Genomic DNA, 16,153 nt, shown 5'->3' with positions numbered 1-16,153 from the left:
GTCTCCCCTACAGATTAGTGATAGATCTCCCCTACAGATTAGTGATAGGTTTCCCTTACAGATTAGTGATAGATCTCCCCTACAGATTAGTGATAGATCTCCCCTACATAACAGTGATAGACCTCAACTGCAGATTAGTGATAGATCTCCCCTGCAGATTAGTGATAGATCTCCCCTACAGAATTTTATATTTAAAATGGTGTAAAACACTTATATGTTTGAGTAATTTTAATTATGGGATATCTGTTCTTTTGAATTTGGCGCCCTGCAATTTCACTGGCTGTTGGCGAGGTGGGAAGCTACCATCCCACATATCCCAGAGAAGTTAAGTAGTTTTTTGGGATATCTGTACTTTATAAAACAATTTATATTTTTGACTACTTTTACTTATACTTCACTACATTACTAAATAAAATAATGTACTTTTACTCCACACATTTTCCCTGACACCAAAAAGTACTAGTTACATCAGGAGATGAAAATTGTCAAATTCACGCACTTATCAAGAGAACATCCCTGGCCATCCCTACTGCCTCTGATCTGGCGAACTCACTAAACACAAATGGATCTTTTGTAAATGATGTCTGATTGTTGGAGTGTGCCCCTGGCTGTCCATATATTTTAAAAACAAGAAATTGGTGCTGCTTACTTTGCTTAATAGAAGGAATTTTTTAATATTTACACTTCTACTTTTGATACTTAAGTGTATTTAGAACCAAATACTTTTAGACTTTTACTCAAGTAGTATTTTACTGGGTGACTTTCACTTTTACTTGAGTAACTTTCTATTAAGGTATCTATACAGCTAACGTCCTGCAGTTCTACACATGTTGCCTGCTGCTGTGTCAGTCAAGTTGCTCTCATCTGGGTCACGGCACCAAATGATGTGGGACATTAGATCCGAAGATTAAGGCAGAGACTTTTTAATCGTGTAATATAAAAACAAGGTTCTAAAGACTGTTGACATCTAATGGAAGCCTTACAAAGTGCAATATGACCCCATAGACACTGTTTATTCAATAGGTAATGACTTGAAAAACTACAAACCTCAGATTTCCCACTTCCTGGTTGGATTTTCTTCTCAGGTTTTTGCCTGCCATATGAGTTCTGTTATACTCACAGACATCATTCAAACAGTTTTAGAAACTTCAGAGTGTTTTCTATCCAAATCTACAAACATCTACAAACAATATATGCATATTCTAGCCTTTGGGCCTGAGGAGCAGGCAGTTTACTATGGGCACCTTTTTGTCCAAGCTGCTCAATACTGCCCCCCAGTCCCAAAGATGTTAAGCAGTACTTCTTACTGAAGTACTCTACACCAGCGTGTGTGTGTGTGTGTGTGTGTGTGTGGCAAGTATAATGTTACTACATACAGATGTCTCTCATTAGACTTATCATCGATTGCACTCTCCCTTCGTCCCTCCTCCCTCCGTTTCTCCCTCCGTCCTTCTCCCTCCCTTCCCTCCTCTCTTTTCTCAACCCTCACTTGACTAATAAGTGTCAGCTTTAGGTTCCTCTCTCATCTTTCTGTCTCAGACATCACTCGTTCCCCTCCACTCTTCTCCTCCCCTCCCTCTCTCATTCCATCGTCTCTCCATTTCTCATCTCTGATCTTCCCTCTACTCCCTCCAGGTCTCATATCCCTATTGACGTATACAGGCCCTGTGTGTGTAGAAGTGTGTGCATGTGAGAGTAGGACGAACAAAATAGCCAGGCCTCATCTGACCTCAACCCACCACTCCCACTACCACCACTACAACCACTACTTCCACCACTACCACCACTACCACCACTACAACCACTACTACCACTACTACCACTACTACCACCACTACCACCATCACTACTACCACCACTACCACCACTATCACCACTACAACCACTACAACCACTACTACCACTACTACCACCACTATCACCACTACTACCACCACTACCACCATCACCACTACAACCACTACTACCACCACTACAACCACTACTACCACTACTACCACCACTACCACCACTACCACCACTACCACCACTACTACCACTACTACCACCACTACCACCACTACCACCACTACCACTATCACCACTACAACCACTACTACCACCACTGCTACCACCACTACCACCACAACTACCACCACCACTACCATCTCCACCACCTCCACCACCCCCATCACCGACAACATAGCTGAGAGGATAAATAAAAATGAATATTAACCTCTTCAAACAGCTCATCTTAACAAGGGGTATTTATGGACTACCAATGAAGAAGAGATGTGTTCTAACAGTCTTCTTCTAATTGAGCTTTTAATTTGAATCAGGAATTGCCTTAAGCTACCATGCCCTGTCTCCTAGCGTAGCTATGGACTTCACAACTATAATATTAACCTTTATATGAATGTGCCTTGAAAATGAGGCCATGAGCACACACACACACACACACACACACACACACACACACACACACACACACACACACACACACACACACAGACACACACACACACACACACACAGACACAAACACACACACACACACCAACGCTTAAGAACTCAGGGAGTGTGAAATTACTATGACGCAATTGCCAGTGTTTGAAAGTGAGAAGTATATTCTTCCTAAAAAAGGTGTGTGTGTGTGTGTGTGTGTGTGTGTGTGTGTGTGTGTGTGTGTGTGTGTGTGTGAAAGCGAGGCTCATTTCATTGTTATTAGAATGTAGAGTAATATTACAGGACAGTGTCATAGAGAAAGACACATTAGACTGTTGAAACATCCGTGAAATCTGTTAACTGTCGATATGAACACTACAACACTGTTGAAACGTCTGTCAATATGAACACTACAACACTGTTGAAACGTCTGTCAATATGAACACTACAACACTGTTGAAACGTCTGTCAATATGAACACTACAACACTGTTGAAACGTCTGTCAATATGAACACTACAACACTGTTGAAACGTCTGTCAATATGAACACTACAACACTGTTGAAACATCTGTCAATATGAACACTACAACACTGTTGAAACGTCTGTCAATATGAACACTACAACACTGTTGAAACGTCTGTCAATATGAACACTACAACACTGTTGAAACATCTGTCAGTATGAACACTACAACACTGTTGAAACGTCTGTCAGTATGAACACTACAACACTGTTGAAACATCTGTCAATATGAACACTACAACACTGTTGAAACGTCTGTCAATATGAACACTACATTACACTGTTGAAACATCTGTCAATATGAACACTACATTACACTGTTGAAACGTCTGTCAATATGAACACTACAACACTGTTGAAACATCTGTCAGTATGAACACTACAACACTGTTGAAACGTCTGTCAATATGAACACTACAACACTGTTGTAACATCTGTCAATATGAACACTACAACACTGTTGAAACGTCTGTCAATATGAACACTACAACACTGTTGAAACATCTGTCAATATGAACACTACAACACTGTTGAAACGTCTGTCAATATGAACACTACAACACTGTTGAAACGTCTGTCAACATGAACACTACAACACTGTTGAAACATCTGTCAATATGAACACTACAACACTGTTGAAACGTCTGTCAATATGAACACTACAACACTGTTGAAACATCTGTCAATATGAACACTACAACACTGTTGAAACGTCTGTCAATATGAACACTACAACACTGTTGAAACATCTGTCAATATGAACATTACACTGTTGAAACGTCTGTCAAATGGGTTCTTTGTCAACTGTCAACATGCACATACAAAACATGTCTATTAAAATACTGAATAAGTGTCTATGAAGGGAAATACTGTAGAGTGTATCTTAGATGGATGAGGGATGGAAGGAGGAAGGGAGGAAGAGTATTTCCTTGAAGAAGGGGGGCTGAGAAAGAGGTATAGTATGTTCATACCAACAAAACACATGTATCAGCATGAACCTTGTATCTAAAGTAGTATTTTAACGGCCAGGATCCAGAACATGGATTAAACTTACTACTGAACCACAGAAACCCAATCTCCATATAAAATGCTTTTTAGGACTAGGCTTAGTCTGTGTCCAAGGAAACTGGCCCGAAGTTTAAAATACATCTATTGAAGTATATCCATGCCAGTATATAGGACGATGGAGGTGGAACGTTAACTTAAAGGCCCAGTCCGTAACTTGACGAAGAACAAAACATCTGTGAATATCCCAGCGGCACCTTTAACGGTAAGTAGAGTGACAGTAAAAGCTGGAGGGTCTGACTTGGCAACGTTTCAAAACAATATTTCATATCTAACTAACGCACCGCCGGGAAAGTTGATATATACTTGCAAATCCTTTCAGAGCTAAAAGAAATGTGACAAATTGCCAGATGCTTACTCTCCGAAGCGAAATATGAAGTCAAATTAATGCAAATCCTGTGTGACTATGGCTCAAAGAGGAGACCACTAACGTAACACTATTATTAATACATCACTACACTAATATCACCATCCAGCAGGATCTACATCACAAATATCACCATCCAGCAGGATCTACATCACTACAATAATATCACCATCCAGTAGGTTCTACATCACTAATATCACCATCCAGCAGGATCTACATCACAAATATCACCATCCAGTAGGTTCTACATCACTACACTAATATCACCATCCAGCAGGATCTACATCACTAATATCACCATCCAGGAGGTTCTACATCACTAATATCACCATCCAGGAGGTTCTACATCACAAATATCACCATCCATCTGGTTCTACATCACTAATATCACCATCCAGCAGGATCTACATCACAAATATCACCATCCAGCAGGTTCTACATCACTACCCAAATATCACCATCCAGCAGGATCTACATCACAAATATCACCATCCAGCAGGTTCTACATCACTAATATCACCATCCAGCAGGATCTACATCACAAATATCACCATCCAGCAGGTTCTACATCACTACACTAATATCACTATCCAGTAGGTTCTACATCACTAATATCACCATCCAGCAGGTTCTACATCACAAATATCACCATCCAGCAGGATCTACATCACAAATATCACCATCCAGCAGGTTCTACATCACTACCCAAATATCACCATCCAGCAGGATCTACATCACAAATATCACCATCCAGCAGGTTCTACATCACTAATATCACCATCCAGCAGGATCTACATCACAAATATCACCATCCAGCAGGTTCTACATCACTACACTAATATCACTATCCAGTAGGTTCTACATCACTAATATCACCATCCAGCAGGTTCTACATCACAAATATCACCATCCAGCAGGATCTACATCACAAATATCACCATCCAGCAGGTTCTACATCACTAATATCACCATCCAGCAGGATCTACATCACAAATATCACCATCCAGCAGGTTCTACATCACTACCCAAATATCACCATCCAGCAGGATCTACATCACAAATATCACCATCCAGCAGGTTCTACATCACTAATATCACCATCCAGCAGGATCTACATCACAAATATCACCATCCAGCAGGTTCTACATCACTACACTAATATCACTATCCAGTAGGTTCTACATCACTAATATCACCATCCAGCAGGTTCTACATCACAAATATCACCATCCAGCAGGATCTACATCACAAATATCACCATCCAGCAGGTTCTACATCACTACCCAAATATCACCATCCAGCAGGATCTACATCACAAATATCACCATCCAGCAGGTTCTACATCACTAATATCACCATCCAGCAGGATCTACATCACAAATATCACCATCCAGCAGGTTCTACATCACTACACTAATATCACTATCCAGTAGGTTCTACATCACTAATATCACCATCCAGCAGGTTCTACATCACAAATATCACCATCCAGCAGGATCTACATCACAAATATCACCATCCAGCAGGTTCTACATCACTAATATCACCATCCAGCAGGATCTACATCACAAATATCACCATCCAGCAGGTTCTACATCACTACACTAATATCACTATCCAGTAGGTTCTACATCACTAATATCACCATCCAGCAGGTTCTACATCACTACACTAATATCACCATCCAGCAGGATCTACATCACAAATATCACCATCCAGTAGGTTCTACATCACTACACTAATATCACCATCCAGTAGGTTCTACATCACTACACTAATATCACCATCCAGCAGGTTCTACATCACTACCCTAATATCACCATCCAGGAGGTTCTACATCACTACACTAATATCACCATCCAGTAGGTTCTACATCACAAATATCACCATCCAGCAGGATCTACATCACAAATATCACCATCCAGTAGGTTCTACATCACTACACTAATATCACCATCCAGCAGGATCTACATCACAAATATCACCATCCAGTAGGTTCTACATCACTACACTAATATCACCATCCAGCAGGATCTACATCACAAATATCACCATCCAGTAGGTTCTACATCACTAATATCACCATCCAGCAGGATCTACATCACTAATATCACCATCCAGCAGGATCTACATCACAAATATCACCATCCAGTAGGTTCTACATCACTACACTAATATCACTATCCAGTAGGTTCTACATCACTAATATCACCATCCAGCAGGATCTACATCACTAATATCACCATCCAGCAGGATCTACATCACTAATATCACCATCCAGTAGGTTCTACATCACTACCCTAATATCACCATCCAGCTGGTTCTACATCACTACACTAATATCACCATCCAGGAGGTTCTACATCACTACCCTAATATCACCATCCAGGAGGTTCTACATCACTAATATCACCATCCAGGAGGTTCTACATCACTAATATCACCATCCAGGAGGTTCTACATCACTAATATCACCATCCAGGAGGTTCTACATCACTAATATCACCATCCAGCAGGTTCTACATCACAAATATCACCATCCAGCTGGTTCTACATCACTAATAACACCATCCAGCAGGTTCTACATCACTACACTAATATCACCAAATCCTGTGTGACTATGGCTCAAAGAGGAAACCACTAATGTAACACTATTATTAATACATAACTACCCTAATATCACCATCCAGCAGGATCTACATCACTAATATCACCATCCAGCAGGATCTACATCACAAATATCACCATCCAGTAGGTTCTACATCACTACACTAATATCACTATCCAGTAGGTTCTACATCACTAATATCACCATCCAGCAGGATCTACATCACTAATATCACCATCCAGCAGGATCTACATCACTAATATCACCATCCAGTAGGTTCTACATCACTACCCTAATATCACCATCCAGCTGGTTCTACATCACTACACTAATATCACCATCCAGGAGGTTCTACATCACTACCCTAATATCACCATCCAGGAGGTTCTACATCACTAATATCACCATCCAGGAGGTTCTACATCACTAATATCACCATCCAGGAGGTTCTACATCACTAATATCACCAACCAGCAGGTTCTACATCACAAATATCACCATCCAGCAGGTTCTACATCACTACCCTAATATCACCATCCAGCAGGTTCTACATCACTACACTAATATCACCATCCAGCAGGTTCTACATCACTACACTAATATCACCATCCAGGAGGTTCTACATCACTAATATCACCATCCAGCAGGTTCTACATCACTACACTAATATCACCATCCAGTAGGTTCTACATCACTACACTAATATCACCATCCAGTAGGTTCTACATCACTACCCTAATATCACCATCCAGCAGGTTCTACATCACTACACTAATATCACCATCCAGCAGGTTCTACATCACTACACTAATATCACCATCCAGCAGGTTCTACATCACTAATATCACCATCCAGCAGGTTCTACATTACTACACTAATATCACCATCCAGCAGGTTCTACATCACTACACTAATATCACCATCCAGCAGGTTCTACATCACTAATATCACCATCCAGGAGGTTCTACATCACTACACTAATATCACCATCCAGCAGGTTCTACATCACTACACTAATATCACCATCCAGCAGGTTCTACATCACTAATATCACCATCCAGCAGGTTCTACATAACTACCCTAATATCACCATCCAGCAGGTTCTACATCACTACACTAATATCACCATCCAGCAGGTTCTACATAACTACCCTAATATCACCATCCAGCAGGTTCTACATAACTACACTAATATCACCATCCAGCAGGTTCTACATAACTACCCTAATATCACCATCCAGCAGGTTCTACATAACTACCCTAATATCACCATCCAGCAGGTTCTACATTACTACACTAATATCACCATCCAGCAGGTTCTACATCACTAATATCACCATCCAGCTGGTTCTACATTACTACACTAATATCACCATCCAGCAGGTTCTACATCACTAATATCACCATCCAGCTGGTTCTACATAACTACCCTAATATCACCATCCAGCAGGTTCTACATCACTACACTAATATCACCATCCAGTAGGTTCTACATCACTAATATCACCATCCAGCAGGTTCTACATCACTACACTAATATCACCATCCAGTAGGTTCTACATCACTACACTAATATCACCATCCAGTAGGTTCTACATCACTAATATCACCATCCAGCAGGTTCTACATCACTACACTAATATCACCATCCAGTAGGTTCTACATCACTACACTAATATCACCATCCAGCAGGTTCTACATCACTACACTAATATCACCATCCAGGAGGTTCTACATCACTACACTAATATCACCATCCAGCAGGTTCTACATAACTACCCTAATATCACCATCCAGCAGGTTCTACATCACTACACTAATATCACCATCCAGCAGGTTCTACATAACTACCCTAATATCACCATCCAGCAGGTTCTACATAACTACCCTAATATCACCATCCAGCAGGTTCTACATCACTACACTAATATCACCATCCAGTAGGTTCTACATCACTACACTAATATCACCATCCAGCAGGTTCTACATAACTACCCTAATATCACCATCCAGCAGGTTCTACATCACTACACTAATATCACCATCCAGCAGGTTCTACATTACTACACTAATATCACCATTCAGCAGGTTCTACATCACTAATATCACCATCCAGTAGGTTCTACATCACTAATATCACCATCCAGCAGGTTCTACATCACTACACTAATATCACCATCCAGTAGGTTCTACATCACTACACTAATATCACCATCCAGCAGGTTCTACATCACTACACTAATATCACCATCCAGCAGGTTCTACATCACTAATATCACCATCCAGCAGGTTCTACATAACTACCCTAATATCACCATCCAGCAGGTTCTACATCACTACACTAATATCACCATCCAGCAGGTTCTACATAACTACCCTAATATCACCATCCAGCAGGTTCTACATAACTACACTAATATCACCATCCAGCAGGTTCTACATAACTACCCTAATATCACCATCCAGCAGGTTCTACATAACTACCCTAATATCACCATCCAGCAGGTTCTACATTACTACACTAATATCACCATCCAGCAGGTTCTACATCACTAATATCACCATCCAGCTGGTTCTACATTACTACACTAATATCACCATCCAGCAGGTTCTACATCACTAATATCACCATCCAGCTGGTTCTACATAACTACCCTAATATCACCATCCAGCAGGTTCTACATCACTACACTAATATCACCATCCAGTAGGTTCTACATCACTAATATCACCATCCAGCAGGTTCTACATCACTACACTAATATCACCATCCAGTAGGTTCTACATCACTACACTAATATCACCATCCAGTAGGTTCTACATCACTAATATCACCATCCAGCAGGTTCTACATCACTACACTAATATCACCATCCAGTAGGTTCTACATCACTACACTAATATCACCATCCAGCAGGTTCTACATCACTACACTAATATCACCATCCAGGAGGTTCTACATCACTACACTAATATCACCATCCAGCAGGTTCTACATAACTACCCTAATATCACCATCCAGCAGGTTCTACATCACTACACTAATATCACCATCCAGCAGGTTCTACATAACTACCCTAATATCACCATCCAGCAGGTTCTACATAACTACCCTAATATCACCATCCAGCAGGTTCTACATCACTACACTAATATCACCATCCAGTAGGTTCTACATCACTACACTAATATCACCATCCAGCAGGTTCTACATAACTACCCTAATATCACCATCCAGCAGGTTCTACATCACTACACTAATATCACCATCCAGCAGGTTCTACATTACTACACTAATATCACCATTCAGCAGGTTCTACATCACTAATATCACCATCCAGTAGGTTCTACATCACTAATATCACCATCCAGCAGGTTCTACATCACTACACTAATATCACCATCCAGTAGGTTCTACATCACTACACTAATATCACCATCCAGTAGGTTCTACATCACTAATATCACCATCCAGCAGGTTCTACATCACTACACTAATATCACCATCCAGTAGGTTCTACATCACTACACTAATATCACCATCCAGTAGGTTCTACATCACTAATATCATCATCCAGCAGGTTCTACATCACTAATATCACCATCCAGTAGGTTCTACATCACTACACTAATATCACCATCCAGTAGGTTCTACATCACTACACTAATATCACCATCCAGTAGGTTCTACATCACTAATATCATCATCCAGCAGGTTCTACATCACTAATATCACCATCCAGTAGGTTCTACATCACTACACTAATATCACCATCCAGCAGGTTCTACATCACTAATATCACCATCCAGCAGGTTCTACATCACTACACTAATATCACCATCCAGTAGGTTCTACATCACTACACTAATATCACCATCCAGTAGGTTCTACATCACTAATATCACCATCCAGCAGGTTCTACATCACTACACTAATATCACCATCCAGTAGGTTCTACATCACTACACTAATATCACCATCCAGTAGGTTCTACATCACTAATATCATCATCCAGCAGGTTCTACATAACTAATATCACCATCCAGTAGGTTCTACATCACTACACTAATATCACCATCCAGTAGGTTATAACATCACTACACTAATATCACCATCCAGCAGGTTCTACATCACTACACTAATATCACCATAAAGTAGGTTCTACATCACTAATATCACCATCCAGCTGGTTCTACATCACTACACTAATATCACCATCCAGTAGGTTCTACATCACTACACTAATATCACCATCCAGTAGGTTCTAGGGATGCAATTTGGATTGCGAGAGGGGGAGAGAGAGACAGAGAGAGAGAGAGACAAACAGAGAGAGAGATGGAGAGAGAGAGAGAGATGCAGAGAGAGATGCAGAGAGAAAAACACATACAGTCAGTTTGATGTCTTATCCAGAACCACATACAGTCAGTTTGATGTCTTATCCAGAACCACATACAGTCAGTTTGATGTCTTATCCAGAACCACATACAGTCAGTTTGATGTCTTATCCAGAACCACATACAGTCAGTTTGATGTCTTATCCAGAACCACATACAGTCAGTTTGATGTCTTATCCAGAACCACATACAGTCAGTTTGATGTCTTATCCAGAACCACATACAGTCAGTTTGATGTCTTATCCAGAACCACATACAGTCAGTTTGATGTCTTATCCAGAACCACATACAGTCAGTTTGATGTCTTATCCAGAACCACATACAGTCAGTTTGATGTCTTATCCAGAGCCACATACAGTCAGTTTGATGTCTTATCCAGAGCCACATACAGTCAGTTTGATGTCTTATCCAGAACCACATACAGTCAGTTTGATGTCTTATCCAGAACCACATACAGTCAGTTTGATGTCTTATCCAGAACCACATACAGTCAGTTTGATGTCTTATCCAGAACCACATACAGTCAGTTTGATGTCTTATCCAGAGCCACATACAGTCAGTTTGATGTCTTATCCAGAACCTCATAGTCAGTTTGATGTCTTATCCAGAACCACATACAGTCAGTTTGATGTCTTATCCAGAACCACATACAGTCAGTTTGATGTCTTATCCAGAACCACATACAGTCAGTTTGATGTCTTATCCAGAGCCACATACAGTCAGTTTGATGTCTTATCCAGAACCACATACAGTCAGTTTGATGTCTTATCTAGAACCACATACAGTCAGTTTGATGTCTTATCCAGAACCACATACAGTCAGTTTGATGTCTTATCCAGAACCACATACAGTCAGTTTGATGTCTTATCCAGAACCACATACAGTCAGTTTGATGTCTTATCCAGAACCACATACAGTCAGTTTGATGTCTTATCCAGAGCCACATACAGTCAGTTTGATGTCTTATCCAGAGCCACATACAGTCAGTTTGATGTCTTATCCAGAACCTCATAGTCAGTTTGATGTCTTATCCAGAACCTCATACAGTCAGTTTGATGTCTTATCCAGAACCACATACAGTCAGTTTGATGTCTTATCCAGAACCACATACAGTCAGTTTGATGTCTTATCCAGAACCTCATAGTCAGTTTGATGTCTTATCCAGAACCTCATACAGTCAGTTTGATGTCTTATCCAGAACCACATACAGTCAGTTTGATGTCTTATCCAGAACCACATACAGTCAGTTTGATGTCTTATCCAGAACCACATACAGTCAGTTTGATGTCTTATCCAGAGCCACATACAGTCAGTTTGATGTCTTATCCAGAACCACATACAGTCAGTTTGATGTCTTATCCAGAACCACATACAGTCAGTTTGATGTCTTATCCAGAACCACATACAGTCAGTTTGATTGATGCCTTATCCAGAGCCACATTCTGTCACTGCATTCAAATAAGGTAGGGTAAGACAAACACATGTCACAGACAAGTGTGACTGTGACATGCAACTATTATTGTATTGTTTATTGTATTTGTTCTCTGCAGGGGGTTAGAGTGAGGATCTGATCTGAGGGGGATATTGTGACCTCTCTTCCTCCTCCTATACTCCTCTCTTCCTCTTCCTCTCTTCCTCTCCGCTCCTCCTTCTCTCCTCCTCTCTTCCTCTTCATCTCTTCCTCCTCCTCTCTTCCACCTCCTCTCCTCTTCCTCTTCCTCTTCCACTCTTCCTCTCCTCCTTCTCTCCTCCTTCTCTTCCTCTTCCTCTTATCCCCTCTTCCTCACCTCTCCTCCTCTCTTCCTCTTCCTCTCTTTCTCCTCCTCCCTTCCTCTCTTCCTCCTCCTCTCTTTCTCCTCCTCTTCCTCTCTTCCCATTCCTCTTCCTCCTCCTTTCTTACTTTTCCTCTCGTCCTCTTCCTCTTCCTCTTCCTCCTCCTCTCTTCCTCCTCCTCTCCTCCTCTTCCTCTTCCTCTCTTCCTCTTTTCCTCCTCCACTCTTCCTCCTCCTCTTCATCTCTTCCTCTTCCCCTCTTCATCTATTCCTCCTCCTCTCGTCCTCTTCCTCTCTTCATCTATTAACCACATCACTGAACCTTTCATTTAGTTAGCACTGTGTGTGTGTGTGTGTGTGTGTGTGTGTGTTAACTACAGGGCCTACAGAGTGTTATTAAATGAGGTTAACAGGGTCAGTGTGTGTTAGGACTCTTGCAGAACTCTAATGACAAGAGAGTGACTTAAAGGTTTTGGTAAGGAATTACATAAGGGGTTATAGCAGGTCGTAGGGTGACATAAGCATATCATAAGAGTTTGTAAGCAGTGGGGTAGTAGAGGGTAAACCCATTGAATGTATAGGGAGTGTTACTTTACTCACCGCTGATGGTGATCCCCGTTTACCCACCTACGTTTGTAAGGGTTCGTAAGGGTTACATAAGGGCTTATGGCAGGTCATAGGGTGACATAAGAGCAGCATAAGAGCTCATAAGGGTAAGATAAAGGATTACAGTAAGTCGTAGGGTGAAACAAGGATGTTGTCTGGAGGGCTGAACGACAGTTAAAAAACAACCCTCTACTGCTGTTTGTCTAATGATGTTCTCTATAAGACACACAAGCACGCACACACACACGCACGCGCGCACACACGCACACACGCGCGCGCGCACGCACGCACACACACACACACACCCCTACCTATGTCCATATAGGTGTAATAAGGTTAAGGTCTAGGGTTCCAGGCTCCAGGGCTCGTCTTCACAGGAAGTTGAATCACCTATCGATCCTGTCTCCAGTTATTAGGAAACAAAATAATCACACAACCATTGATCTCTCTGTCTTTAAAACACAGGCTAATTCCTGCTATGGGCTCTGTGTGTGTGTGTGTGTGTGTGTGTGTGTGTGTGTGTGTGTGTGTGTGTGTGTGTGTGTGTGTGTGTGTGTGAGAGAGTTTGAGTGTGTGTGTGTGTGTGTGTGTGCGTGTGTGCGTGTGTGCGTGTGTGCGTACGTGAGAGTTTGTGTGAGTGTGTATGTGTTTTCTAAGGTGAACATTTGACATCATTGTTGCTGGGCGGTACATTTTCTCTCTTGCACAACAGGTCCTGTAGTTACTGTAGGAATAGTCCTGTAGTTTTATTGTTACCGTAGGAACAGTCCGATAGACCCAGTCCTTGTTTAGTAGAACGTTCGCCTGTAGGGAAAACAACCTGTGGTTACCTAGGTTACCCCATTGACTCACAACTTGACCCTTTTCAAATGCAATATTCTTGTTGTCTGCTTGTTTTAGTCAATTACAAAACTACATTAAAAAAATACAGTCCTAAAGTTACCATAGGAACAGTAAGAACAGTCCTAAAGTTACCGTAGGAACAGTAAGAACAGTCCTATAGTTACCGTAGGAACAGTCCTATAGTTACCGTAGGAACAACAGGAACAGTCCTATAGTTACCATAGGAACAGTAAGAACAGTCCTAGGAACAGTAAGAACAGTCCTATAGTTACCGTAGGAACAGTAGGAACAGTCCTAAAGTTACCGTAGGAACAGTAGGAACAGTCCTAAAGTTACCGTAGGAACAATATGAACAGTCCTATAGTTACCGTAGGAACAGTAAGAACAGTCCTATAGTTACCGTAGGAACAGTAGGAACAGTCCTAAAGTTACCGTAGGAACAGTCCTAAAGTTAACGTAGGAACAATATGAACAGTCCTATAGTTACCGTAGGAACAGTAGGAACAGTCCTAAAGTTACCGTAGGAACAGTAGGAACAGTCCTAAAGTTACCGTAGGAACAATATGAACAGTCCTATAGTTACCGTAGGAACAGTAGGAACAGTCCTAAAGTTACCGTAGGAACAGTAGGAACAGTCCTAAAGTTACCGTAGGAACAATATGAACAGTCCTATAGTTACCGTAGGAACAGTAGGAACAGTCCTAAAGTTACCGTAGGAACAGTAGGAACAGTCCTAAAGTTACCGTAGGAACAGTAAGAACAGTCCTATAGTTACCGTAGGAACAGTAAGAACAGTCCTAAAGTTACCGTAGGAACAGTAAGAACAGTCCTATAGTTACCGTAGGAACAGTAGGAACAGTCCTAAAGTTACCATAGGAACAGTAGGAACAGTCCTATAGTTACCGTAGGAACAGTAGGAACAGTCCTATAGTTACCGTAGGAACAGTAGGAACAGTCCTATAGTTACCGTAGGAACAATAGGAACAGTCCTAAAGTTACCGTAGGAACAGTAAGAACAGTCCTAAAGTTACCGTAGGAACAGTAAGAACAGTCCTATAGTTACCGTAGGAACAGTAGGAACAGTCCTAAAGTTACCATAGGAACAGTAGGAACAGTCCTAAAGTTACCATAGGAACAGTAGGAACAGTCCTAAAGTTACTGTAGGAACAGTAAGAACAGTCCTATAGTTACCGTAGGAACAGTAGGAACAGTCCTATAGTTACCGTAGGAACAGTAGGAACAGTCCTATAGTTACCATAGGAACAGTAAGAACAGTCCTATAGTTACCGTAGGAACAATAGGAACAGTCCTATAGTTACCGTAGGAACAGTAAGAACAGTCCTATAGTTACCGTAGGAACAGTAGGAACAGTCCTATAGTTACCGTAGGAACAGTAGGAACAGTCCTATAGTTACCGTAGGAACAGTAAGAACAGTCCTATAGTTACCGTAGGAACAGTAGGAACAGTCCTATAGTTACCGTAGGAACAATAGGAACAGTCCTAAAGTTACCATAGGAACAGTAGGAACAGTCCTAAAGTTACCGTGG

Source organism: Oncorhynchus mykiss, chromosome 17 (genome assembly GCF_013265735.2).
Source record: "Oncorhynchus mykiss isolate Arlee chromosome 17, USDA_OmykA_1.1, whole genome shotgun sequence".
Taxonomy (NCBI): domain Eukaryota; kingdom Metazoa; phylum Chordata; class Actinopteri; order Salmoniformes; family Salmonidae; genus Oncorhynchus; species Oncorhynchus mykiss.
This window is presented reverse-complemented; position numbering follows the sequence as displayed.